This window comes from Bos indicus x Bos taurus, chromosome 9, assembly GCF_003369695.1.
Source record: "Bos indicus x Bos taurus breed Angus x Brahman F1 hybrid chromosome 9, Bos_hybrid_MaternalHap_v2.0, whole genome shotgun sequence".
In the NCBI taxonomy this organism is placed as follows: Eukaryota; Metazoa; Chordata; class Mammalia; order Artiodactyla; family Bovidae; genus Bos; species Bos indicus x Bos taurus.
Window position 1 is genome coordinate 101,504,685 of NC_040084.1, and position 27,898 is coordinate 101,532,582.

Here is a 27,898-nt window from a genome sequence, read left to right on the forward strand (position 1 = left end):
CGGGGTCCTTTCAACGAAGGCTGCGGTGCATGACAGTTTACAGCCAAAAACTTCCTCCGGGCCAGCTATAAAGAGTTCTGAGTTAATAACAAGGTGCTTCCTTGGGGGGAGGGGGGCCAAGGCTCCCCAGGCGCGTCTTTCCCAAGGTCTTTCTCTTCTTTCCAGAAAAAATAAGTAAAAGCTTTACGGCTGGGGCTCAGAATGCAACTGGACATCACCCTCACAAACAAATAAGTTCGGAAGCATTTTACAAGAAATCACACACACACACACACACACACACACACACACACACACACACACACCCCTCAGTTCCCAGAGAGGCAGGTTTCCCCCAGACCAACCCCCTCTCAAGCCACAAAACCATTTGTCTTGTGGGAGCAGGTATCAATGGTGCCCTAATAGGCTGGAGGATGGTCAGATGGAGCAGGGACTGTCCTGGTGGGACCCCCACCATGCCCTCCAGCTTCCTTCTTCAGAGAGAAAATAAATTTACTTTTGATTATATAACTTGTGCTCATTGTAGAATATGCTATACACGTCTGTGTATGTGCCTATCTGCATATACATCACATGGGCACTCTTGTACGTGTGTGCTTATGTGAAGATGCAAGCCTCAACCACGAACCGCTGTGCCTCTGTGAGTGTTTTCTTCAACTTTTTTTTTTTCATTTTGTTCTTCTGCTGAGCTCTTCTTCCATTCTGGTTAAGCAGACATAACAATAGCATCTGCATCCTAAATTTCAGACCACATATTAGAGGCATTTGATAGTGTATCTTTTCTGTCACCAATGGTGTATGCCTAGCCCACTGAAAGAAGAAGCCTGATGAGTTTTGTTATGGCTTTTAAAGTCGTACCATGCAATTCTTTAGACTCCTTCACATGGAAAGTTTTCCAAGCCCATTGGGTTGTTCAGGAACATCTCTGGTTTGTGGAAAAGAGCCAAGACTTGTTTTTCAAAGTCTTCTCAGCACAGCGTCTTGGCCCTGGACCTGGCTGACCCAGCCCTGCAGCCCAGGCTGTGGGGCTACCGTTTTTGAGCTTCGGGAAGTCTCTCCCAGAAACTGCATGGGAGGGTGTGGAGGAGCAGCCTTATTAGCCCGAGGAAGTGCTTCAAGACCAAACCCATCCTGGCAGAGTTTGCCACGGATGACAGTGCGCAGTTTCCTGACGGGAGTTCACACACTAAAAACAAACAAGCCTGGTGAGGCTGAGGCTCAGGACGGCGAGCTTGCTCTGTACGAGTCCAGCCCCTCCGGACTCAGCCCCTCCGGACTTTGGAGGTGGCTGAACTGAGGTCCCGTCCGGGGCGGGCCGCCCGCCCTGGGCTCTTGAGTTTTCACTCCTCGGAGTTCGCAGCTGTCTCGAGGGACGAATCTCTGCTTCCTGGTTTTGCTCGGAAGGCTGGGCGTCTCTCAGCTCTGCCCTGCGTCGTGGTCCCCGTTTCAGTCCTGTTCCTACCTCGAGGCGTATCTCTGCTTCCACGTCGTATTTCTTGCCCGTCCCGTTTCTCCACCGTTGCATCCCTCAGCCCTTTCTGCAAGAATCCTGCAGCCTGTGAGATAATTTTCCCGCTTCCTTCTGTCAGTTTGCTTTCTTCCGGCACGTTTGGTTTTTATCGCCTCCGGTGCAGGATTCCTTTCTGAGCCGTAGGGTGGGTTTTCGGACAATCCTGATTCCCTCGTCCCTGCAGCCTCCCGGCGGCTCCTTTTCCTAGAGGCCATGGTTTTTGTGTTTGACTGGAAAGGAAGCCAATCTGTTCTCTGATTTTCTCTTCTGCTCCTTGTCACTGATTATTTCCAGCGACTGTTTCACCTTTGGGTTTCAGGACTCACCCTGCTGCTCCCAGCCGTGAACGCCTTGCTCCCTGCTACTTTCTCCCCGCCCCTCATTCTCTTCCTCCCTCGGTCGGTCTCCCCAGCCTGCCCGCCGCCCTGAGGACCCCTCCCGCCACCCCACAGGCAGGCAAGGTGCAGGGTCTGTTTACTCACTCAAACCAGCGCCTGACTCCCGCTGGGGGCCCAAGGGGTCCCTGTGGAGTGACTGGGTGGGCAAAATCGGAAAGCAGCCCACACGGGCATCTAAGGAGAAGCTAGAGCTCCAACCCCCCCAACACACACACCCAGACCTGCCAGGGAGCATTTTAACAGCAGTGTAGACAAAACATTAACCCTTAACTTTCACCAAAACAGGAGCCACAGAATCCACAGTGGCCTTTCTTCGGCCATTATCATGGACTCAAATCGCCTGTTGTCGGGAAGACGGTAAGGGAAGGACCCCCTGTGGGCATTGTGTATAAAAGGAGATCTAAGAATGAAAAGAAATGAACTCTTTCAAGAGACGTGATCAGGGCGAAGAGGTAGGATTTTAGGCTTAGAGGTGCTAAAGAAGTCATGCCTGGGGACTCTACCCCGTCATCTATTCCGTGACTGTGTATAATACTACTCACCCCACGCTCCTCTCTATATACCTTAGTTTTGAGGATCCTATTTTGGCACAAATTATATCTGAAGTCCCAAACCAATTCTCTTCCAGGAAAGAACGTTGGAAATAAATGCAGGTAGATGCAACCTGGTCACCCCGTGGACTGCAGCATGTGAGGCTTCCCCCTCATGCATCACAGCCTTATCGTGGTGAAAGGCTTGTGTAACTCAATGAAGTTACAAGGCATGCCATGCAGGGCCGCCCAGATGGGTCATAGTGGAGAATTCTGACAAAACATGGCCCAGTGGAGAGGGGCATGGCAACCCGCTCCAGTGTTCTTACCTGGAGAACCCCGTGGACAACGGAGCCTGGCGGGCTACAGTCCATGGGGTCACAAAAGAGGCAGACGCGACTTAGTGGCTAACCAACAACATGTATAAAATAGATAACTAATACAAAAGTTTAAAAATTCACATAAACTGAGGACAACCGAGAGACCATGGACTTTTAATGACAGCGGAGGCTCCAAGGACGCAGTCATCTGATTAGTAAGAACCAGTGGGACACGAAGACTGGAGGGCTGAGTGCACGAGCGATCCTGGTGAGGCAGGCATGCTAGGTGGTTTGGGAAGAGGAGACAGGAGGTCAGAGATGAGCGGGCGGGTATGGGGCTGGGGCACTGGGTGGGTTTCAGGGATCTTAGGGACTAATAGCAGGAACTCTAGAAAGGTCTGCATCGCATCGTAGACACTCTGGGGCACGTCCAGAGGCTTCCTGTAGAAATTCCCGTAAATCCTGTAGACAAAGACGCACACAAGGAAGAGGAAGAGTGGTCCAAGTGTAGGATATTTGGGGAGGGCTCAGCTGGGCCTGGGAGAGAAGGGAGACAGGGTGCAGCCCAGAGCAGATGCCAGCGGAAGGACTGGTAGGGCGGGCGGGGGCAGCTGGGGTGGGAGCAGGAAGCTGGAGGGAGACCCTGGGGAGCGCCCAGTGGGGAGAGCTGGGGGCAGGGTTAAAGGGCAGCCTCCTTCCATACCAAGTACCAGACTGACGGGACAAAGGGGAGGGTTAGCATGTCTGTGAGAAAGGAGCCCCGGTCAATGGTTCCCACCGCGGGGACTTTGCCAGCTGAAAAGAAGCCTCAGAGGAGGAAAACCCATTTGGAAATTAGAATTAGCACATTCTGCCACCTAAACCCACACAGTTTCCAGAGTCCCAGCCGTCCCAGCCCAGAACCCAAGGAGGAGGAAGTAGCATTCAGTGTGCTCTATTATATGCAAGGAGGCCTGCATATGCTATCACCAGGCATCAGCTTGCAAGGCCCTGATACTCCTCTTTTATATTCAGGTAGCTAAGGCTCCTAATGGCTCCTCAGGGGCTTCCCTGATGGCTCAGTGGTAAAGAACCCGCCTGCCAATGCAGGAGACAGGAGAGACACCAGGTGGGGAAGATTCCCAGGAGAAAGAAATGGCAACCCACTCCAGTATTCTTGCCTGGGAAATCCCACGGACAGAGGAGCCTGGCGGACTGCAGTGCCTGGAGTCGCGAAAGAGTTGGGCATGATGGAGCCGCTAAAGCAATGAGGACTCCAGAGAGAGGGGAAGGGGACCAGCTGGACTTCTGACTTGTCTTACTTTAAAACTCATCTTGTTTTCACTAACCTAAACTAGGTTAAATAAAGAGCAAGTGGAAACACGTATTTTTCTCTTTCCCACCCACCACACTCATAAAATTGCTTACAAATGGAATCTGGTGTGTGTGTGTGTTTGCAGAGGGGACACTGGTGGGCTTAAATACTTTCAAAATCTGAAAAATGTTTCATTATGCAAGGGATAACAGTGTAATAGGAGCTGGACAACCACTCCCTTACACAACTTACAGTCCAGCAGAGGTGGTGGGCTTAAATACTTTCAAAATCTAAAAAATGTTTCATTATGCAAAGGGTAACAGTGTAATAGGAGCTGGACAACCACTCCCTTACACAACTTACAGTCCTGCAGAGGTGCTAGTGACTCGGAGAAAAGCAAAAGCCAAACAATGCTTTGGCCTGAATACATCATCCCTGTGTTTCCAAAGCACCCTATGAAGGTCACTATAGTTATCCCCTTTCTTTTAAAAATCTTCATAATAAAGCGTGGATCAGAGAGGTAAAGAGGTCTCCCAAGGTCGCACAGTTCATGTGGAACTCCAAGTTAGGTTAGGGGACTAGTGTCATTCCGGAACAGAAGTAGGAAGACTCAAATTGTGTCCCTTGGTCTTTGTTTAATTCATTTCTGTCAACGTGTATAACTTTCAAACATCATCAAAAATCTCAGAGGCTGGCTTAAAAAAAAATCTGCTATTGTAGCTACCTCCTTGGCTTTAAACAAAATCTGCTATTATAGCTACCTCCTTTGGGTGCTAGACGTGTTGGTGAGATTAAAGGCGTGAAACGGTGTGGGAACTTGGACAGTTATCTGCTGAGGTCTGAATACAGGTTATAAATCTTGTGATGCCCATGTGTGAGAGTGTTCATGTGTGAGTTACAAGACTAGAAAGGGAATTTCTGAGTAAGGTCCACCTTCGGTATTTACAGTGTTTGCTGAATTGTTTTTCAGAAGAGGCTGTAGCCGTTTTATATGCCCCCTGCGGTGAGTAAGCCTCCTCTCTCTTTGCATCCCAGCCAGCACCTAATACTGTCAGATTTTACAGTTTTTCCAATCTGAAGGGAATAAAGAAGAACGTCCTGGTTTTAGACGGCGTTTCCTGGAGCACTGAGGACTTTGGGTCTTTTAATCGAAGGACAGTTGGTCCAGAGCGCTCTGTTAGTTTCTGCTTTACAGCAAATATTTCGTTTATTGTATTTATCTAACTTTTTCCTGTCTTTCACACTATGGTTTATTACAGGACACTGAACTTAGTTCCCTGTGTTACACAGGAGGACCTTCTGTTTATTTTACATGTAGGCGTGTGTATCTGTTAATCTCCGACTCCTCATTTACCCCTCCCCACACCCCCTTTCCCCTTTTGGTAACCACAAGTTTGTCTTCCATGAGTCTGCTTCTGTTTTGTAAATAAGTTCATCTGCGTCATATTTTAGATAGCATATGAGAAGTATACGGAATTTGTCCATTGAATCTTTTTTAAAAATTCAGTTACAGGCGTTTTCTTTAATGCTGATACTACTCATTTCTTGATGTCATTCTCCCTCTTCATGAGTAGTTTTTCAGGTCCTCAATGATGTCTTTTTGCCAAAACATAAATTCTCAATTTCAATAAGGTCATAGGTCTTGCATTTTTCCTTTCCACTTTACGCTTTTTGTGTCTTTGTTTAGGAGAGCCATCTCCCAAGATGGTCACTTGGATTTTTAAAGTTGTATAGCTCTGCCTTTTTACATTCAGGACTTTAAGCCATGCAAAATGGACTTCTGCACATAAGATGAGAAAGAGGTCCACTTTCAATTTGGAAAACTGATTGTCAAGCACTGTTTATTAAATCATTCATTATTTCACTAAACAATCAGCAATAAATCTGCCGTCAATAGTCTTCGTTCTGCATCTGAGTCTGGGCACCAATCCTGGGCTCGCTTCTAATTCACTGACAGAGGCTTTTATCTGTACTCGTGCCAGTGAAGCACTGGCTTAATTGTTCTATGGCTTTGAATCGGGGCGGACAGTAGAACAAGCCCTACGCCTCCCTGTTTTCTGTTTCGGGTAGGTCTTGTCTGTTACAACTGGTAGCTCTTCTATATAAACATAAGCTTGTCGTGTTCCATGAAAAATTATTGAAATTGCTTTACATCTAAAGATCAGACTGGGGAGAACTGAAATCTTGGAAATGTATAGTATTTCTCTCCATGAGGATGATATCCCTTTTATATCAGTTCAGTTCAGTCACTCAGTCGTGTCCAACTCTTTGGGACCCGAGGACTGCAACATGCAAAGCTTCCCTGTCCATCACCAACTTCTGGAGCCTACTCAAATTCATGTCCCTTGAGTCAGTGATGCCATCCAACAATCTCATCCTCTATCATCCCCTTCTCCTCCTGCCTTCAGTCTTTCCCAACATCAGGGTCTTTTCTAGTGAATTGGCTCTTTCCATCACGTGTCCAGAGTATTAGAGTTTCAGCTTCAGAATCAGTCCTTCTAATGAATATTCAAGATTGATTTCCTTTAGGAGTGACTGGTTGGATCTCCTTGCAGTCCAAGGGACTCTCAAGAATCTTCTCTAACAGCACAGTTCAAAAGCATCAATTCTTCAGCACTCAGCTTTCTTTATACTCCAGCTCTCACATCTAAACATGAGTACTGGAAAAACCATAGTTTTGACTAGACGGACCTTTGTCAGCAAAGTGATGTCTCTACTTTTTAATATGCTGTCTAGTTCTGTCTTAGCTTCCCTTTCAAGGAGCGAGCGTCTTTTAATTTCATGGCTTCAGCCACCATCTGCAGTGATTTTGGAGCCCAAGAAAATAAAGTCTCTCACAGTTTCCATTGTTTCCCCGTCTATTTGCCATGAAGTGATGGGACTGGGTGCTATGATCTTCGTTTTCTGAATGCTGAGTTTTCAGTCAACTTTTTCACTCTCCCCTTTCACTTTCATCAAGAGGCTCTTTAGTTCTTCTTCACTTTCTGCCATAAGGGTGATGTCATCTGTGTATCTGAGGTTATTGATATTTCTCCTGGCAATCTTGATTCCAGCTTGTGCTTCATCCAACCCGGCATTTCACATGGTGTACTCTGCATAGAAGTTAAATAAGCAGGGTGACAATATACAGCCTTGACATACTCCTTTCCCAATTTGGAAGCAGTCTGTTGTTCATGTCCAGTTCTAACTCTTGCTTCTTGACCTGCATACACATTTCTCAGGAAGCAGATAAGGTGGTCTGGTATTCCTATCACTTGAAGAATTTCCCACAGTTTGTTGTAATCCACAACAAAGGCTTTGACATAGACAATAAAGCAGAAGTAGATGTTTTTCTGGAACTCTTTTGCTTTATCGATGATCCAATGGATGCTGGCAATTTTATCTCTCGTTCCTCTGCTTTTTCTAAATCCAGCTTGAACATCTGGAAGTTTACACTTTACGTACTGTTGAAGCCTGGCTTGGGGAATTTTAGGCGTTACTTTGCTAGCGTGTGAGAGGAGTGCAATTGTGCGGTAGTTTGAGCATTATTTGGCTTTGCCTTTCTTTGGGATTGGAATGAAAACTGACCTTTTCCAGTTCTGTGGCCACTGCTGAGTTTTCCAAATTTGCTGGCGTATTGAGTGCAGCACTGTAACGGCATACTGACAAATTGAAAAAAAAGAAAACTGACAGAGTGGTGTGGGAAACACATCCCACAGGTTCCACAATACACGCAGAAAGGCCAAGGGATGAAACGTGGAGAATCAGAATTTCATTTCTGAAACTGAGCAAAATTATAAAAATTATTGAGAGATATTTTAAAAGACCTGTATAAAAGAGTCAGTACTGAAATCAGATTGGCTATATTCTTTGCAGCAAAAACAAGACTGGAGCTGACTGTGGCTCAGATCATAAACCCCTTATTGCCAGATGCAGACTTAAATTGAAGAAAGTAGGGAAAACCACTAGACCATTCAGGTATGATCTAAATCAAATCCCTTATGATTGCACAGTGGAATCGAGAAATAGATTCAAGAGATTGGATCTGATAGAGAGAGTGCTGGGAGAACTATGGGTGGAAGTTCATGACATTGTACAGGAGACAGGGATCAAGACCATCCCCAAGAAAAAGAAATGCAAAAAGGCCAAGTGGTCGTCTGGGGAGGCCTTACAAATAGCTGAGGAAAGAAGAAAAGTGAAAGGCAAAGGAGAAAAGGAAACATATTACCCACCTGAATGCAGAGTTCCAAAGAATAGCAAGGAGAGATAAGAAAGCCTTCCTTAGCGATCAATGCAAAGAAATAGAGGAAAACAATTGAATAGAAAGACTAGAGATCTCTTCAAGAAAATTAGAGATACCAAGGGAATATTTCATGCAAAGATGGACTCGATAAAGGACAGAAACCTTATGGACCTAACAGAAGCAGAAGATATTTAGAAGAGGTGGCAAGAATATACACAAGAACTGTACGAAAAAGATCTTCACAACCCAGGTGATCACGATGGTGTGATCACTCACCTAGAGCCAGACATCCTAGAATGCAAAGTCAAGTGGGCCTTAGGAAGCATCACTATGAGCAAAGCTAGTGGAGGTGACAGAATTCCAGTTGAGCTATTTCAAATCCTGAAAGATGATACTGTGAAAGTGCTGTACTGAATATGCCAGCAAATCTGGAAAACTCAGCAGTGGCCACAGGACTAGAAAAGGTCAGTTTTCATTCCAATGCCAAAGAAAGGCAGGGCCAAAGAACATTCAAACTACCGCACAAATGCACTCCTCTCACACACTAGCAAAGTAATGCTTAAAGTTCCCCAAGCAAGGCTTCAACAGTATGTGAACCGTGAACTTCCAGATGTTCAAGCTGGATTTAGAAAAGGCAGAGGAACGAGAGATCAAATTGCCAGCCTCCGCTGGATCATCGAAAAAGCAAGAGAGTTCCAGAAAACATCTACTTCTGCCTCATTAACTACTCCAAAGCCTTTGACTGTGTGGATCACAATAAACTGGAAAATTCTGAAAAAGATGGGAATACCAGACCACCTTACCTGCCTCCTGAGAAATCTGTATGCAGGTCAAGAAGCAAGATTTAGAACTGGATATGGAACAACAAACTGTTCCCAAATTGGGAAAGGAGTATTTCAAAGCTGTATATTACCCTGTTATTTAACTTACATGCAGAGTACATCATGCAAAATGCAGGGCTGGATGAAGCACAAGCTGGAATCAAGAATCCCAGGAGAAATATCAACAACCTAAAATTTTCAGATGACACCACCCTTATGGCCAAAAGCAAAGAAGAACTAAGGAAACTCTCGATGAAAGTGAAAGAGGAGAGTGAAATGTTGGCTTAAAACTCAACATTCAAACTATGAAGATCATGTCATCCAGTCCCATCACTTCATGACAAATAGATGGGGAAACAGTGGAAACTGTGACAGACTTTATTTTGGGAGGCTCCAAAATCACTGCAGATGGTGACTGCAGCTGTGAAATTAAAAAACACTTGCTCCTTGACAGAAAAATTCAGACAGACCTAGACAGCATACTAAAAAGGAGAGCCATTACTTTGCCAACAAAGGTCCATCTGGTCAAAGCTATGGTTTTTCCAGTATTTGGGTATGGATGTGAGAGTTGGACCATAAAGAAGGCTGTACACTGAAGAATTGATGCTTTTGAGCTGTGGTGTTGGAGAAGACTCTTGAGAATCCCTTAGACTACAAGGAGATCAAACCTATCCATTCTAAAGGAAATCAATCTTGAATATTCATTAGAAGGACTGATGCTGAAGCTGAAACTCTAATACTCTGGACACCTGATGGGAAGAACCGACTCATTAGAATAGACCCTGATGCTGGGAAAGATTGAAGGTGGGAGGAGAAGGGGACGACAGACAACAAGATGGTTGGATGGCATCACCGACTCAGTGGACCTGAGTTTGAACAAGCTCCAGGAGGTGGTGAAGGACAGGAAAGCCTGATGTGCTGCAGTCCATGGGGTCGCAAAGAATTGGACATGACTGAGCAATTGAATGACAATAATATTTTGTTTTGTTCTTTAGCTGCTCAGTCGTGTCTGACTCTTTGTGACCCCATGGACTGTAGCCCTCCAGGCTGCTCTGTCCATAGGCTTCTCCAGGCAAGAATACTGGAGTGGGTTGCCATGCCCTCCTCCAGGGGATCTTCCTGACCCAGGGATCAAACCCACATCTCCTGCATTGCAGGTACATTCTTGACCACTGTGCCACCAGGGAAGCCCTTAATAATATTTGTAAGCACTTTTATCTCGTAACAAGATGTCACATAGTGACTCATTATGAAACAAGCATTAGTAATCCCCTCCCCATTCTCAGCAACCATACGTTCCCTTCCTAATCACAAGCCTTTACCTCCCCATTAAACATTTTCCAGAAAATTATAATAAGTATTCTCTTGCTTTTCTGTGCTGGAATTTTTCTATTAAAAAAAGACATTTTATATCTTTTATGAACCTTATGATTTTTATTTCTTTTTTCTTTTTTATACTGGTCAAACTTCCAGTCCAAGCTTGAATAGAAAAAGGAAAAAACAGGCTTCCTTCTATCATTCCAAAATTCAAAAGGAAAGGTTTCAGTATTTCACCATTAAGTACAGTGTTTATTTGCAAATATTTTTAAAACTATATTAACCGATTAAGAAGTTTCCCTCTTATTTATACTTTGCTATCATTTTCACTATGAGCAGAAATTACTGAAATAAACAATAGTTACTGGGCTCAATTTATTAATATCTTGTTTAAAATTTTTGGAGCTGTATTCTTGAGTGAGATTAACCTTTTTTTTTTCTTCTAAGTTTTGCAGGCATCACAAAAAGAGGTGGAGGACTTGCCTTCTTTTTCCATTTTCTGAAAGAGTTTACTTATAAAAGATGACATTATTTTCCCTTAAATATTTGGCTGAAATTCACCCATGAAATCATATGGGCCTATAGTTTTCTTTGTGGGAAGGTTTTTAAATTATGGATTCAATTTTTTTAATAACTGTAGGACTACTTGGATTTCCTATTTCTCTTTACTAAAGTAACTTGTCCACTGTTGCTATTGAGATGTCATCTGCATTTCTAATCGTTATTTCTTTGTGAGTGATCTGTCTTTTCTCTCTGGCTTCTTTAAAAAATTTCACTTTACTTGTGGTGGTTTTTTAAAAATCTATTGCTCTTGTGGTTCTTTGGAATCCTTAAATCTGAGGACTGGTGTCTTTTATCAATTCTGAAGTTGAAAACAAAAAGTTTCAAATATTGCTTCTTCCTCCTCTTGATTACTTCTACTAGTAACGCGATGAAACATATGTCGGAGTTTCGCGCTCTGTCCTGTCCGCCCTTAACCTCTGCGCTATATATTCTACCACTTTGTTCTTCTGTGCCCTATTTCAGATAATTTCTGTTGATCTGTGTGCCGTGCTTAGTCGCTCAGTCATGTCCGACTCTTTGCCACCCCATGGACTGTAGCCTGCCAGGCTCCTCTGTCCATGGGGATTCTCCAGGCAAAACTATTGGAGTGGGTTGCTGTGCCCTTCTCCAGTGGATCTTCCCAACCCAGGAATTGAACTGGGGTCTCCTGCATTGCAGGAAGATTCTTTACCAGCTGAGCTACCAGGGAAGCCCTCTATTGATATATATAGTTCACTAATTCTATCTCCACATATGCATAATATACTCTTTAACCCACTTGCTATTTTTACTTACTGTATTTTCCACTCTAAAAATTTCTTTTTCAAACAAATTTGATTCATTTTCATAGTGTCATAGTTTTTACTCATGATTTAAAATTTGTAAAATTTTATTTAACCATATCAATCATATTTATTGTATTTTCCACACACGATAATTTCCATTATCTTGACTTTTTTGTGAATCTACTTCAGCTGATTCTTATTTCTACTGATTTTTATTCATATTTCTGGGTTTATATTATTATTTACTAGATAATACCATATTTTCTTGTCATAAATTTGAAGAAAAAGAAATCTGCCATTTAATTATTTTGGGGGGAGTTTCAACATTTCTTCATTCTTTTCATGCAGGTGAGACACTACATTCGCTTTCTCAATCCACATAGTTAGTCCAGTATCGACTTGCTGTCTTAGCCTCCTAGAATCAAAAAAGAAAAAACAACATATAAACTCTGAAGGCAAAGTGCCGTGGGGAAGTGCCCTCACCTCCACTATAACTGTAATTCTTGGCTCTTTGCTCTTACTCACCAAGGAACTGGGGGGAGATTCACGCCCCTTCACCCTCCTCCTGCGTCTTCGTGGGAACGTCCATATTCTCCGCCGTGACCTTCACCCCCACTCCACGGAGGGCAGGCACTCACACTCCTGCCTTCAGGCACTGCCCAGAGCTGCTGCGACTCTAATCTTCAGCTCAGCGTCCTGCTCTGACCCCAACCTCCCACCTCAGGCATCTGCTGCTTGTACTCCCACTTTAACTTGTTCTTCAATCTCCTGGGAACCACACCCTCTAACTGTCTGGGCAGAGAAAAGAGAGGAGCCCACCAGAACACGGGACTTCTGACTTGCTTGTTCCAGGGTGAGGGGTGCTGTGGTCATCCCTGGAGAGGCAGGCTTACTCCTCATTTGTTCTGGAAGGTTACTCCTGAAGGAAAGAGACAGAGTCTTAAAGATTGTATTTACCAACAGTGAATCTTCTGAAAAAGAAATCAATCGCATTTACAATAACATCAAAAACAATTAAATACTGGGAACAAATTTGACCAAAAAGATGAAAGCTATCTACTCTGAAAACTGTAAGACTTTGATGTAAGAAAGCTAAGAAAATACAAATAAATGCAAAGCTATCCCATGTCCATGGACCGAAAGAATTAATATTATTAACATTTCAATGTTACCAAAAGTCATCTAGATTCAACGCAAGCCTTATCTCAGGAATTCCCAGGCACCCCCCAGAAGCCTGACTTTCCCAGTCTTTCCATAAGGCCCAACTCCCAGTTACGGCGGCTTCTTTACAATGCAAGGGGCCTTAACAAAAACAAGAACTCTGTTCATTTCTCTCCAGAAAGACAAGAGGAGTTGACCAGTTAGCAAAGTAGTGAGATATGTAACCCCAGTGTCTTGTCTTGGCTTTTCCGTGTCTGCCACATGAAGCTGGGCTCATGCCAAAAGCATCTTTCTCACAGACACAATCAGACAAGACCAGCAGCCAGGCCGCAGCTGAGCTTCCCCTCATCAGAGGCCGCCTCACCAGTGCGGCTCCAGCTGGAAGCCCAGGCCTCCCCTTCCCACTATTTATGAGGCTGTCCTCATAGCTCCGCTGGTAAAGAATCCACCTGCAATGCGGATTGGACAGTCAAGAGCTTGTACCACGAGCAGGCGCTATGGTACCTTGGGACCTCACCTGCACTGCTGAGTTCATCCTCACAGCAACCCTGGAGAGTTCATCCTCACAACAACCCTGAGCAGGCGCCTTTGTACCCACCGCTCAGAACAAGGACACCACGGGCGGACCTCACTGAGGCCACGTGAGGAGACAAGGCCAGGCAGGACCTGTCTCTGCGCGAGAAGCGGGGGCGGGGCACGGGCAGTGCACTGACTTGGTAGATGGAAAGCTGAACGGGGAGGAGCTCGCTCCCTCGTTCATTCGGGACAAGTCATGGATCTCCTCTGTGGGCCAGTTACTGTTCCTGAGGCAGGAGACTCTGCAGTGACCAAGACAGCTCTTGTCCACTCACCGGTTTCCCGCATGGGAGAGGGGGAGAGAGGAGGGCGTAGATCGTAAGCCATTATCCCTCCCTCCGTGGTGATGAGAGGAGGAAAACACCAGATGGGAAGGATGGGGCAGGAAGGGGCCCAGTGCGGGCCCCACTCCCCGATACCGGCATCCTAGAAGGCTTCCTGGAGGAGGTGATACTTGGGTTGAGATTGAAAGTGGAGCCACTGTCTGCAATCTCTCAAGTCTCTTTCCACTCCCCCTGCCAAACTCTTCTCAAAAACAGCAGAGGTTTTAAAGAATGGATGAAGATGTGGCACATATATAGAATGGAATATTACTCAACCACTAAAAAGAATGCGGTTCATGGGGTCGCAAAGAGTCGGACACAACTGAGCAACTGAACTGAACTGAAAAAGAAAGAAAGAAAGAATGCCATCTGCAACAACATGGATGGATCTAGCAACTGTCCCAATGCGTGAAGTCAGTCAGACAGAGGAGGAGAAATACCATATGACGTCCCTTATACGCTGAACCTAAGAAGGAATGACATAAATGAGCTTATTTACACAACAGAAGCAGACTCACAGACTTAGGGAATGTACTTACGGTTGCCAGGGGAAGGATGGGGGAAGAGACAGTGAGTTTGGGATGGACACGTACGCACTGCTGAGTTTATGATGGATAACCAACAAGGACCTACTGTCCAGCACAGGGAGCTCTGTTCAATGCTATTGGCAGCCCTGACGGCAGGAGGCTTTGGGGGGAGCATGGATACATGCATAATAGATGTATGGGTGAATCCTTTTGCTATTAATCTGAAACTATCGCAACATGGTTAATCAGCTATGCTCCAATACAAAATAAAAAGTGTTTTTTTTTTTTAAATAGCGGGGGTTGTTCTGTTTATTTATTGTTTTCTTTGGAGTATTTCTCATTTCTGGCATTTTTCTAGACCACTTACATGCCACCCAGGGCTGCTGCGTGTCCTCTTGCCTTCTCATTGGAATCTTTCTTCCTGCCAGGCAGGCTGTCGCATCTCAGGAAGATGAGAGGAGGCCGGGCTTCGCGCTGACGACCAGCGGCCCAGTGGGCACCCTCAGGCCGCCTCTCCGGGGGCCGCACCTGGTGCTGCCCATGTCCACTGAGGAACGCGGGGTCCCACTTCGGGAAGCAAGCATCATTTTTGTGGTTACAGTTTTCATTTCATTCACAATGTGAGAAATAACTTTTAAAACAGATCTTGATACAGTTGAACTAGCAATAATCACTAAAATATGTATTCATATTTTCATTATACTCTCTTTGATATTTTGGAAGATAGTACCTTATTGCTATTAATAAAAAATGATAATAAATACCACTTAAGTCCCCGAGTTCATCTTGTCTATGATTGCCCACTGAGGGGCGGGGAGCTTTGCTGGGTCGTGAAAGTGGGTGGAGAAGAGAGGCAGAAAACTCAGAGCAGAAAGGCAGGTGCGGTTATGGCTTTGCGTTGGTTTTAAATTAGAGTCAAGGTTAGATCTGTGTCTCTAAAACCAGAACTAACGTCTCTGTCCTCTGGTCACCGCATCAAGACCCAGAATGCAGATGGACATGCCTTCATCCTAGGTTATTAACGGTGGCCGCTGCTTCCAGGCAGCCCTCCTGGGTGCGTCAGGACTTTGACCGCACAATCGCTGCCCTGCAGCAGTGGGAGGAGCGGGGGGTACTGCGCAGTGGTGGCTCCTGCCCACCCGCCCCACCCAGATGGGGACAGAGCCTCCCTGTGCGCCTGCCAGACCCAGACGACACTGACCAGACCGCCGGCTCTGCCGTCCGCGCCCACGTCTGCACCCCGGCGGCTCGCCTCCAGCAGGCTGCTCGGGGTAGCACCAAACAGAGAAAAGCAAACACAGAAGAAGCTGTCAGGCTCGGCGCCTTGAGCACACAGCGCCGTTGTCAGGACGCCTAGAGGCTTTTCCTGGCTGGAAGCCGAGCGCGCGCACTCATCATGAAAGAAGCAACAGTAAACGGGGGAGACGGCATTCCCGACGCCGTGCAGTGTGCGTTCACGTGTCTACCATCTACACGGATTCTGTATGAAGCACGTTGAATCCACCATCATAAGAGCCCATTTCCCTTTCCGCCTCCAGAGCATCAGTAATAAAACCTGGCACAAAGTGTGCCTGAACGCAGAAAGTTAGGGGCTGACGGAGAGCGCGTGGCTGGAGGGCGCCTCCCTAATGCGGGTGAGGATGTGGTCCCCCGACCTGTGCCCCCAGCCCGGGTGGGCTGCCCGCTGCTGCGGCCCTGCGAGTCCCCCCTGAGCCCGCTCTCTGATCTGCAACCCTGATGACTCAGAGGCCCACGAGGGACAAGGGACACACGTGCCCAGTGCCCGGCCCCCCGCCGGCCCCACCAGGTGCCGCCTCTCTGCTGACGCTAACAACAGGGGCAGCCTTTGTCACCAGGCTGCGTCCGGTCTGCCTCTCTCACCTGCATCCTGGAGGGCCTGGGAAGGTGAGGCCAGAGGCCAGGAGACCGTGGTCTCATGGGGAATTCGCTTCAGGGCACTGGGACCAGAGGGTCATGCGTGGGGCCCGTTTCGGACACCCCGGGGACAGTGACAAGGACGTGTCCCAGCTCCGTGGCTGTCAGTGGCCCCACACCCTCTCCCCTGGGTCTCACAACAGCTCCGCCAGAACACGGAGTGATGGGGGTCATCACTGATTTCTGAGAAAACGGACTCTAGACCAGGTGGGAGAACTGCCCAGGGCACGCTCTCAGCGGCAGCCCTAGACCCCCAGCGTTTCATCTTCCCTTCCCGAACTGCTTCTCCCGGAGAGGCGGAGCAGCTGGCAAAGTACAGGCGACCCCTGCCCCAGGGGTGAGCTCTGGGGGTGCTGGCACCAGCCCCAGGGGGCAGGTGGGGTTCCCTGGCACGGGTGCCCGCATGCCGGGACAGGACAGGTGTCTGAAAGCCCGGCTGCCGTTTGTCTTCTGTACACACGACACTGCAAACACCAAGGCAGAAACAAACACAGCCTTTCTCCCTCCTGGGGAGCAGCTGCTTGACAAATTGCTTTCCTCGGGAAAGTGCTCAGGCCTGTGGGAGGACACACGATAATTAGAAGACACGGTGCCTGCCTTTGAGGTCCTTACAGAGCTCACACAGCTGCAAAATGCAACTGGCAGAAGGCTGGTTTCAGCCCTGGCTTAGCCGGGAACCCGGGAGAGAAGGGGAGGCATCCTCGAGGGCTTCCCGGAAGTGGTGATTTGTGAAGGGGATGGGTCAACCACGTCTCAGAGAGGGGAATTCTCCAGATGTCCAAAGTAGGTGGGGGAAGGTAGCTAGCAAATGTTTCAGCCGGACGCATGACAAAACGCGGCTTGCTGTGCTCGGATACCCTCTGCAGGCCCAGGGTGATGTGGGAGCAGTTTCTCCTTGTGCTGAGCCTGGTCCTGGGGCAGAGCAGGGCCAGAAGCGTCTCATCTCTGAACGTGCAGAGCAGAGCAGGGCAGCCTCGGCTCCCCCCACCTGGAGCTGAGACCATGGGTCCAGAACTCCTCCCTGGGCCTCAGCTCACGCGACTCCTAGGGTTTTACAGTCTTGCTTTCCAGATGCTCTGTGGGGATGTCGCCAAGCCCGTCACCCTCAGGGCCCAGGAGCCGTAGGCCCTGAAGAGCAGCCAAGAGCTTCCCAGCGGGTGGCGGCCCGGCCTGGCTGTCAGGGTGCGGAAGTAAGCCATCCTGCTGACCTCGGCTCTGAATTTGGCTACAAACTCGTCAACTTAGCAAAGACCTTTTTTTTCACCAGATGGGTGGTCTTTAGTCATCTGTGTTTCTAAGAATCCCAAACTGTCATGTCTGTGTGTGCATAATATGAGAAAATGTGAGCGAAGTAAAGGAACAACGAGGCAAGGGAGGGGTTCTGAGAACTTGGCCCGGCATCTTCTTCAATTTAGAATTTTGCAGCTTTTCTTCGCTAGGAAAGTGAACAGAGTGTCTCCTACGCACACAAATTAAAAGCAAATCGCTCCCTGGACCCAGGACCTTGGCTTCTGGGCGTGTCGGTGTCACCTCGGGACCTGCCAAGGAGCTGCCCCTTCCCGCCTCGTGCACAGGCCACGGATCAGCCCACAAAGAGGAGACCTTGAATGCCCACCTTCCAGCTGCGTCTGTCCTGCTGTGTGTGCAGGTTCAGTCGCTCAGTGGTGTCTGACTCTTTGTGACCCCGTGGACTCTGGCCCGCCAGGCTCCTCTGTCCTGGGATTCTCCAGGCAAGAACACTGGAGTGGGTGTGCCATTTCCTCCTCCAGGGGTTCTTCTCGACCCAGGGATCGAACCCATGTCTCCTGCGCTGGCAGGCGGTTTCTTTACCACTAGCGCCACCTGGGAAGCCATAATTATTGGGGTTGGTTTAATGCAAACAAAGAGAATAATATTTTGAAGCTATCCAGCCAGCCTCTGACGGACAGGACAGCCGGCTAATGGGGGCGGGGGTCTCCCAGGCTGAGCGTCACTTGCAGCACGAGGGGCTGGTCTCGGGCAGCTTCAGCTTTGGGACAGGAGCTGCGTTTGCATTTCCGAGGCCAGACCACACCTTTCCCGTATATATCGCCATTTCCCCCAACTCTCTGGCCTGATTAAAGGAGGGGAGAAAATCACTTACGCCCCTGAATTGCAACAACAAAGGCTGGGTTTCTCTTTTCAATCAAAACAGCAGGGCGGTCTGATTCAAATGCTAATCGCGGGGCCTGAATTGGCCACTAAGAGAGGGAGACACTTTTCCCTGCAAATGACCACAAGGCCACTCCTTTGCCCAAGAACCCGTGGGATCCGCCCAGTCAGAGACCTGTGAGATCTGTGAAGTCGCTTCACGGGAAACGGCCCTGAGGTGGTGTTCGGCCCGGCCAGCTCCGGGAGCCTGTTCCTGGAGAAGAGAAGACGGCCTCCAGTTTGAACAAAGTTCTCCTCTTCCCATTACACGTCCAGGGAGAAATGACAGGATCTGGCATGACACTGGGCACGGCCCTGGCGTCCACAGTTCTGGGCGCATCGTCGGGTGTTACAGGAGAGGCTGTCACAGAAGGACGCCCCCCGGACGCCAGCTGAGCGGTCAGGGCGAGGCTGGTTCGGGGCACCGGCGGGCCCCACAGGGCGCACATGCCCTCCTGCCTGGGGAGGCAAACACGGCTCTTCTCTTCCTGGGACTGTCCCCCTAAGGACTCAGGGTGCAAGGAACACACAGCACAGAATGGGGCCCAAGGCCACGCCCTGAACGGTAGGACTTGAGCTGGGATCATTGGCCCCACGGCTGCCTGTCTCCAGCTGTCCCACCTCCCCAGCAAGCAGAGCGCTGGGGTGCAGGATGCTGGTGGGAGGACTAGGGTGGGGGGATGTGGCTGTGGGGAGCACAGTGGAAGCAAGGCCATGTCAGAATCAAGATGAATTAGGATGACAGTGGCCACTCTCGACCTGCAGCCTTTGCCAACAAAGGCTTCCAAAGTCTCCCCTGATGGAGAGGCTTGGAAACCTTCTCAGCCTCTCTCTGCCATTATCACAGTATGGGTCTGTTTTTGTAGGGTTCAGTCAGTTCGGTCACTCAGTTGTATCCGACTCTTTGCAACCCCATGGACTGCAGCACACCCGGCCTCCCTGTCCATCACCAAATCCCAGAGTTTACTCAAACTCATGTCCATTGAGTCGGTGATGTCATCCAACCACCTCATCCTCCATCGCCCCTTCTCCTCCTGCCCCCAATCCCTCCCAGCATCAGGGTCTTTTCCAGTGAGTCAGCTCTTCCCATCAGGTGGCCAAAGAATTGGAGTTTCAGCTTCAACATCAGTCCCTCCAATGAATATTCAAGACTGATTACCTTTAGGATGGACTGGTTGGATCTCCTTGAAGTCCAAGGGACTCTTGAGGGTCTTTTCCAACATCACAGTTCAAAAGCACCAATTCTTTTGTGCTCAGCTTTCTTTATAGTACAATTCTCACATCCATACATGACTACTGGAAAAACCATAGCCTTGACTAGCTGGATCTTTGTTGGCAAAGTAATGTCTCTGTTTTTTAATATGCTGTCTAGGTTGGTCATAACTTTTCTACCAAGGAGTAAGCGTCTTTTAATTTCATGGCTGCAGTCACCATCTGCAGTGATTTTGGAGCCCCAGAAATAAAGCCAGCCACTGTTTTCACCGTTTCCCCATCTACTTGCCATCAAGTGATAGAACTGGATGCCATGATCTTAGTTTTCTGAATGCTGAGTTTTAAGCCAACTTTTTCACTCTCCTCTTTCACTTTCATCATGAGGCTCTTTAGTTCTTCTTCTTTTTCTGCCATAAGAGTGGTGTCATCTTCATATCTGAGGTTATTGATATTTCTCCCAGCAATCTTGATTCCAGCTTGTGCTTTCTCCAGCCCAGTGTTTCTCATGATGTACTCTGCATATAAGTTAAATAAGCAGGGTGACAATATACAGCCTTGACGTACTCCTTTCCTATTTGGGACCAGTCTGTTGTTCCATGTCCAGTTCTAACTGTTGCTGCCTGACCTGCATACAGATTTCTCAAGAGACAAGTCAGATGGTCTGGTATTCCCATCTCTTGAAGAATTTTCCACAGTTTGTGGTGATCCACACAGTCAAAGACTTTGGCATAGTCAATAAAGCAGAAGTAGATGTTTTTCTGGAACTCTCTTGCGTTTTCCATGATCCAATGGATGCTGGCAATTTGATCTCTGGTTCCTCTGCCTTTTCTAAATCCAACTTGAACATCTGGAAGTTCATGCTTCATGTACTGTTGAAGCCTGGCTTGGAGAATTTTGAGCATTACTTTGCTAGCATGTGAGATGACAGCAATTGTGTGGTAGTTTGAGCAATACTTGGCATTGCCTTTCTTTGGGATTGGAATGAAAACTGACCTTTTCCAGTCCTGTGGCCCCTACTGAGTTTCCAAATTTGGTGGCATATTGAGTGAATTGATGCTTTTGAACTGTGGTGTTGGAGAAGACTCTTGAGAGTCCCTTGGACTGCAAGGAGATCCAACCAGTCCATTCTGAAGGAGATCAGCCCTGGGATTTCTTTGGAAGGAATGATGCTAAAGCTGAAACTCCAGTACTTTGGCCACCTCATGCTAAGAGTTGACTCATTGGAAAAGAGTCTGATGCTGGGAGGGATTGGGGGCAGGAGGAGAAGGGGACGACAGAGGATGAGATGGCTGGATGGCATCACTGACTTGATGGATGTGAGTCTGGGTGAACTCCAGGAGTTGGTGATGGACAGGGAGGCCTGGCATGCTGCGATTCATGGGGTCGCAAAGAGTCGGACATGACTGAGCGACTGAACTGAACTGAACTGAGTGCAGCACTTTCACAGCATCATCTTTTAGGATCTGAAATAGCTTAACTGGAATTCCGTCACCTCCACTAGCTTTGTGCATAGTGATGTTTCCTAAGGCCCACTTGACTTCACATTCTAGGATGTCTGGCTCTAGGTGACTGATCACACCATCATGATTATCTGGGTTATTATGATCTTTTTTGTACAGTTTTTCTGTATATTCTTGCCCCTCTTCTTAATATCTTCTGCTTCTGTTAGGTCCATAATGTTTCTGTCCTTTATTGTGCCCATCTTTGCATGAAATGTTCCCTTGGTATCTCCAATTTTCTTGAAGAGATCTCTAGTCTTTCCCATTCTATTGTTTTCCTCTATTTCTTTGCACTGATCACTGAGGAAGGTTTTCTTATGTCTCCTTGCTATTCTTAGGAACTCTGCATTCAAATGGTATATCTTTCCTTTTCTCCTTTGCTTTTCACTTCTCTTCTTCTCACAGCTATTTTTTAAGGCCTCCTCAGAGAGCCATTTTGCTTTTTTACACTTCTTTTTCTTGGGGATGGTCTTGATCCCTGTCTCCTGTACAATGTCATGAACCTCCATTCATAGTTCATCAGGCACTCTCTCAGATCTCGTCCCTTAAATCTATTTCTCACTTCCACTGTATAATTATAAGGGATTTGATTTAGGTCATACCTGAATGATCTAATAGTTTTCCCTACTTTCTTCAATTTAAGTCTGAATTTGACAATAAGGAGTTCATGATCTGAGCCACAGTCAGCTCCTGGTCTTGCTTTTGTTGACTATAGAGCTTCTCCATCTTTGGCTGCAAAGAATATAATCAATCTGATTTCAGTGTTGACCATCTGGTGATGTCCATGTGTAGAGTCTTCTCTTGTGTTGTGGGAAGAGGGTGTTTGCTATGACCAGTGTGTTCTCTTGGCAAAACTCTATTAGTCTTTGCCCTGCTTCATTCTGTATTCCAAGGCCAAATTTGTCTGTTACTCCAGGTGTTTCTTGACTTCCTACTTTTGCATTCCAGTCCCCTATAATGAAAAGGATATCTTTTTTGGGTGTTAGTTCTAGAAGGTCTTGTAGGTCTTCATAGAACTGTTCAACTTCGGCTTCTCAGCATACTGGTTGGGGCATAGACTTGGATTACTGTGATATTGAATGGTTTGCCTTGGAAACGAACAGAGATCATTCTGTCATTTTTGAGATTGCATCCAAGTACTGCATTTCGGACTCTTTTGTTGACCATGATGGCTACTCCACTTCTTCGAAGGGATTCCTGCCCGCAGTAGTAGATACAATGGTCATCTGAGTTAAATTCACCCATTCCAGTCCGTTTGAGTTTGCTGATTCCTAGAATGTCGATGTTCACTCTTGCCATCTCCTGTTTGACCACTTCCAATTTGCCTTGATTCATGGACCTGACATTCCAGGTTCCTATGCAATATTGCTCTTTACAGCATCGGACCTTGCTTCTATCACCAGTCACATCCACAATCCAAAACGCCAGTTGTGTTTTTGCTTTGGCTCCATCCCTTCATTCTTTCTGGAGTTATTTCTCCACTGATCTCCAGTAGCATACCAGGCACTTACCGACCTGGAGAGTTCCTCTTTCAGTATCCTATTATTTTGCCTTTTCATGCTGTTCATGGTGTTCTCAAGGCAAGAATATGGAAGTGGTTTGCCATTCCCTTCTCCAGTGGACCACATTCTGTCAGACCTCTCCACCATGACCTGTCCGTCTTGGGTGGCCCTACACGGCATGGCTCATAGTTTCATTGAGTTAGACAAGGCTGCGGTCCATGTGATCAGATTGGTTAGTTTTCTGTGACTGTGGTTTTCATCGTGTCTGCCCTCTGATGGAGAAAGCTAAGAGGCTAATGGAAGCTTCCTGATGGGAGAGACTGACTGAGGGGGATACTAGGTCTTGTTCTTGTGTTTTTGCAGGGTTGGGAGGGTTTAAATCAGAAAAGCATGTTTTATTTCTTTACTTTTTAAAGGTGAGCAGGGCTGTGCCGCTCTCGCTGCGGCGTGCTGGCCTCTCTGTTGACGGGGTGCGGGCTTAGTTGCCCTGCGCGTGTGGGATCCAGTTCCCCACCAGGGATTGAACCCGTATCCTCTGCGTCGGAACCTTGGAGGCTTAAACACGGGATTTCCAGGAAAGTCCCATGTTTTAAGACAAAATGGTTGACTGGGCATCCGACACTTCTATGGACACAAAACTCTGGAAAACTAAATTTTGAGGCAGGGCTGAGAGGTGTTCGTGCAGGTAGCCCGCCCCCAGGGAAGGGGCTCAGAGGCAGCCCCTGTGCACTCCTGACCAGCGTCTGGCCAGTGCAGCATCTCCCTACACGTGTGGCCAGGGCCCCTCGGACATGCTGAGCTGCCACGTTTAACTCACATGGCCCAAGGCCTCGAGGCCTGCTCTTAGATTTACAACAGCTATTGTTTAGCTGTAAATCAACCTAGGTATTATATATCAGTGTAAACACCTTTTCACATACTTCACCACATAACTTGTCATTTTTAATCTCCTGACTTTAATCTCCTGCCTAATCTCATTTTTAGTCTCTTACCATCAAACTGTCAACACAGCATGGAGTGCATTTTCTACGTGACTAAAATGAGTGATTGAAGAGCTGATTGAAAAAGAACTGTGTGTCTTTTTAATATTTGCTTTTGTGTCGCCCCTATCCACCCATCAGGCTTCCCAAGTGGCACGAGGTAAAGAATCTACCTGCCAATGCAGGAGACTCAGGAGGCTTGGGTTTGATCCCTGGGTCAGGAAGATCCCCTGGAGGAGGGCATGGCTACCCACTCCAGTGTTCTTGCCTGGAGAAACCCATGGACAGAGGAGCCTGGCGGGCCTCAGTCCTTAGGGTCACAAAGAGCTGGACACATCAGTGTCTGAGCACACACACCCACCAACCCCATGCTTGTGCATGAGTGGACCCTGCACCCACCAACTGCTACACTCTCTCACTCCTGGTGCGTGCCTGGACTTGGCTCCATTCTGCCAGAATCTGCATATTTGGTGGGAGCAACGCTGGTTTTAAATCGGCATGAGCGAGAGGCTTTAACAGTTTGCAGTCTCGAGGGAAGGGCTCCACAATCCTCTGAGATACCCATCCCTTTCTCTCCTCTCTACCTCCACCTCCTACAGTCTCCACGACCCCAAAGGACAGGGGTTACTTTTGCTTACTTTTCAGATTTACATTATGCTAGTTACTCCACTCCAGTATTCTTGCTGGGAAATCCCATGGACAGAGAAGCCTGGAGGGCTACAGTCCATGGGGCTGCAAGAATCGGACACAACTTAATGACTAAACAACAACAACAGATTCTTATTGATTAGATTTTATGATGCTTCTTTTCCTGGAAAACAGTGTTGGTACCATATTGTGTAGTGACAATCCTTTCATATCTCTGTGAAAACACCATGGATGTGATTGTGCAAAAGGCATCTAAAATAAGCATCCACGTATGGGTTAGAAACAGACTTACCTCCTGGAGAACTCCATGTTGGCGAGCGAAGTGGAATACATCTGATGTAAGCGACTAAGATATCTTTTACTTTGAGAATCCTTCTTATCTGATTTACAGATAATCTTGTCCTGAAAGAAATGTTTTATTTGTATTTTTTGTGTCTTACCTCTGAAGCTAGAATCTAAGGCTGTCAAAGATGGGTCCTCATTCCTCTTCATACTTCTGAGGCCGGGATTCATGTACCACACACAATCAGTGTGCACTGTGCTGCCGGAATAAGGAAGAGCCTTTGCAACCTATTACAAGTTAATCTCTAAAGGGACATTGACTCTAAGTTTAGACGATACATGGCGGCCCACCCTTGGGAACCTCGTCTTGCAGATTAGAAGCATTAAGCTAAAATATCTTCTCAGGAAACATGGTGACCAAGCCTATATGCGAATGGCGGCAGGAAGGAATCACACGTCCCCTCAGGAGGCTGCCCGGGACCAGCAGACGTTTGGCTTTCCCCCTCCCCTTTTAGCATAAAAGAAGCCTGCCTTCTAACTCAAGCAGATGCTTCTCTGGGACACGAGTCCACCATCTTCTCCATTTGGCGCCTTTCCTTGCCCCAACAACTCGTCTCTCAGTTCATGGCCCATGTTGTACGAGCTTGGACTCAGTATTGTTGTTTACTATGCCACGTAAACCTAGCAGCTACTCTCTGAATTTTATATCTACAATGCTTTTGGATCTATGTCAAAATATTCTGGGTATGCTATAAATATTAATACTTAGACTTCCCTGCCCTGGCCTTCTGGTATAAACTAGTTGACAAGATCACGTTAATGCCACTGGACTGCCGAAACATCTCACGAAAAGCAGACTCCCAGGCTAGGACTTGTTCGAACCAAAGCACACGATTTAGCACAGGGTAATTAAGGGTAGTATTAAATGCAGTATTTGAGACAACATTTTAAAAATTCAAAAATAGTGATGTAAATTATATCACCCTAAGTGTAGAAAAGGAGAAATTTAAAAAAACACACACACAGAACAAAACATAGAAATATTCAGAAAGCTAAAGTAATGGGTTGGTCAAAAAGTTCCTTTAGATTTGTCTATAAGATGTTACGGGAAAACCCAAACGAACTTTTTGACCAACCAATAAAATGAACTGAATGCCAAGTGATAGAATATCAGGTTAGAGAAAATCCCAAATGGATGAAAAGAAACCAAGAAACAAGTGAGACCAGGAAGGTGGAGGAAGGGAGGACTCAGAAATCAGGGCTGCTGGGTTGAGCTTTCAGACCCCTAAGGCCTTGGTCGGGACGTGCACGGCTCACTTGGGGCCAAGGAAGGAGCTGAGCCTGTGAGCCATCCCTTAATTTCATGTCCACCAGACCAAGCCAGCACCAGTGGTCACAGGCAGGTGCTCTGATTCAGGATTTCCCATGTTTGTCTAATCCTCAGAATCACAGGGATTCGCTGAGAAGTTTGATAACAGCACAGATTCCTGGGTCCCCCCAGAGACCCACTCAAACCGAGTCTTTGGGGAAGGGCCTAGAACTGCACATTTTACAGGTGCCCCAGGCGACCGCTGTGACCCAACACGCCTGGGGACGGCCACACAGCTGAGGATGACCCAGGAAGAGAAGCCAGAAATAACGGAAGAGTCAGTCTTTCAGACAGTCCCACAGCATCTGCTTACCACTTACCCCTTCGCTTAAGGAATCAGATTTCAAGATAGACTACGTTAGTGATGGGCTTCCCTGGAGGCTCAGACAGTAAAGAATCTGCCCGAAATACAGGAGACCCAGGTTGGATCCCTGGGTCAGGAAGATCCCCTGCAGAAGGGAATGGCTACCCACTCCAGTATTCTTGCCTGGAGAATCCCATGAACAGAGGAGACTGGTGGGCTACAGTCCGTGGAGGAGTCGCAAAGAGCCGGACACGACTGAGCGACTAACACTTTCACTTTCGTATTAGTTACAGGACAAGGTTTGTTTTACAAGTGAAAGGCATTCGTGTGTGTGTGTGTGTGTGTGTGTGTGTGTGTGTGTTTCCAGTTTACTTGTCCTGTTGGGGTGGTGGCTGTAACCTGGTCCCTAGATTTCTACACATGAATATTCATGGAATTTTACAGTCTGAACAAGTGGCTGAGAAGATCATCTTCTCAAAGTCCCTCATTTGACCGACAGGAGATGCCCCTGTGGCTCGCACATTTCCACGTGTGTGTGCACAGGAGGACCTTACTGCAGGTGTGGGTCTTTGACCCTTTTCTGAGCCTGGGAGGATTCTGGAGCTCCCTCCCTTAAACTTCAGCCTATAAATGAATTAAACAGAGTCCGATGCTGGCTTTCATAACTGACGACAGTAAACCTTTAGCGGAAAGTTTGTGCAGCAAAATCCAGGAGTTTCAAGAATTCACTTGCACCCTAAGAGGCTCAAATGTGGCTCAGGTTATCCTAACGTGGCTTTGACATGCTTTTGGGAGATTGAGCCAGTGTATCTGGCTTTGAGGCTGGTACTTCAGATAATGAAGATAACCCCTTTATCGCAGGGAAGGGAGCCTGTGCTCAGCCCTCAGCCAGGCTTTGTGGCTATTCTCATGGTAAAGAAAAGCATTTGTCTGTGGCTTTTCTTTTCTTCTTCGCCACCACTGGTTCTTCTGAATCTCACTTTGAACCCCTGACACCTTGGGCCTTCTCTCAGGCTGAACGGGTGGAATCCACAAGACGCCCAGGGTGGGAGGAGGAGGGGTAGGGGTTGGGGGGGAAGGTGCAGGGACGGGGGAAGGTGGTCCAGAAGGGACTGAGGGACACACACACACCCCAGCCCACCTGCTCCGGGCCTCGGGGTCGCCGGGCTGCAGTTTCTCGCTGTTCACGCTGTTCCTTCCATTCCATAAGCCGAGAAAGAAGGCCCTTAGGAGGAACGTGAGATATCCTTTAATAAATATTAAAGGATTTAATATTTAACACTCCCGTGTCACAGTTCACCAGCCCTGGGAGCTGAGCGTGGCCCTCCAATTTCTACCACAACTCACAAAGTGGGGGTCTTGCCTCAGCGTTTTGTACCCGGACCGGGGGTGGCACGGGGCAAGTCCCCCTGTTATTTAAGGCTAAGGTTCCAAACGCAGCCCAGTGTGGCTGAGACCCACGTCTCAGTGAGGCTTCTCCCTGGTTTTAAGACGTGCGTGCACATCGTCTCCACTCCAGTACTCTTGCCTGGAAAATCCCATGGACGCAGGAGCCTGGTGGGCTGCAGTCCATGGGGTCGCTAAGAGTCAGACACGACTGAGCAACTTCACTTGCACTTTTCACTTTCATGCACTGGAAAAGAAAATGGCAACCCACTCCAGTGTTGTTGC

General features: G+C 47.4%; 1 long non-coding RNA gene across 1 annotated transcript in view; it reads right to left on the reverse strand.

Moving 5' to 3' along the window:
* Positions 1-11,650: 11,650 nt before the first annotated feature.
* LOC113898666 overlaps positions 11,651-27,898 on the reverse strand; it is a 62,117-nt gene continuing 45,869 nt past the window's right edge. The window contains exons 2-4 of the long non-coding RNA XR_003512707.1: positions 24,565-24,674; positions 12,560-12,659; positions 11,651-12,155 (exon numbers count right to left, since the gene is read on the reverse strand). This is a non-coding gene — a long non-coding RNA (uncharacterized LOC113898666). The remainder of the gene's footprint in view (positions 12,156-12,559; positions 12,660-24,564; positions 24,675-27,898) is intronic.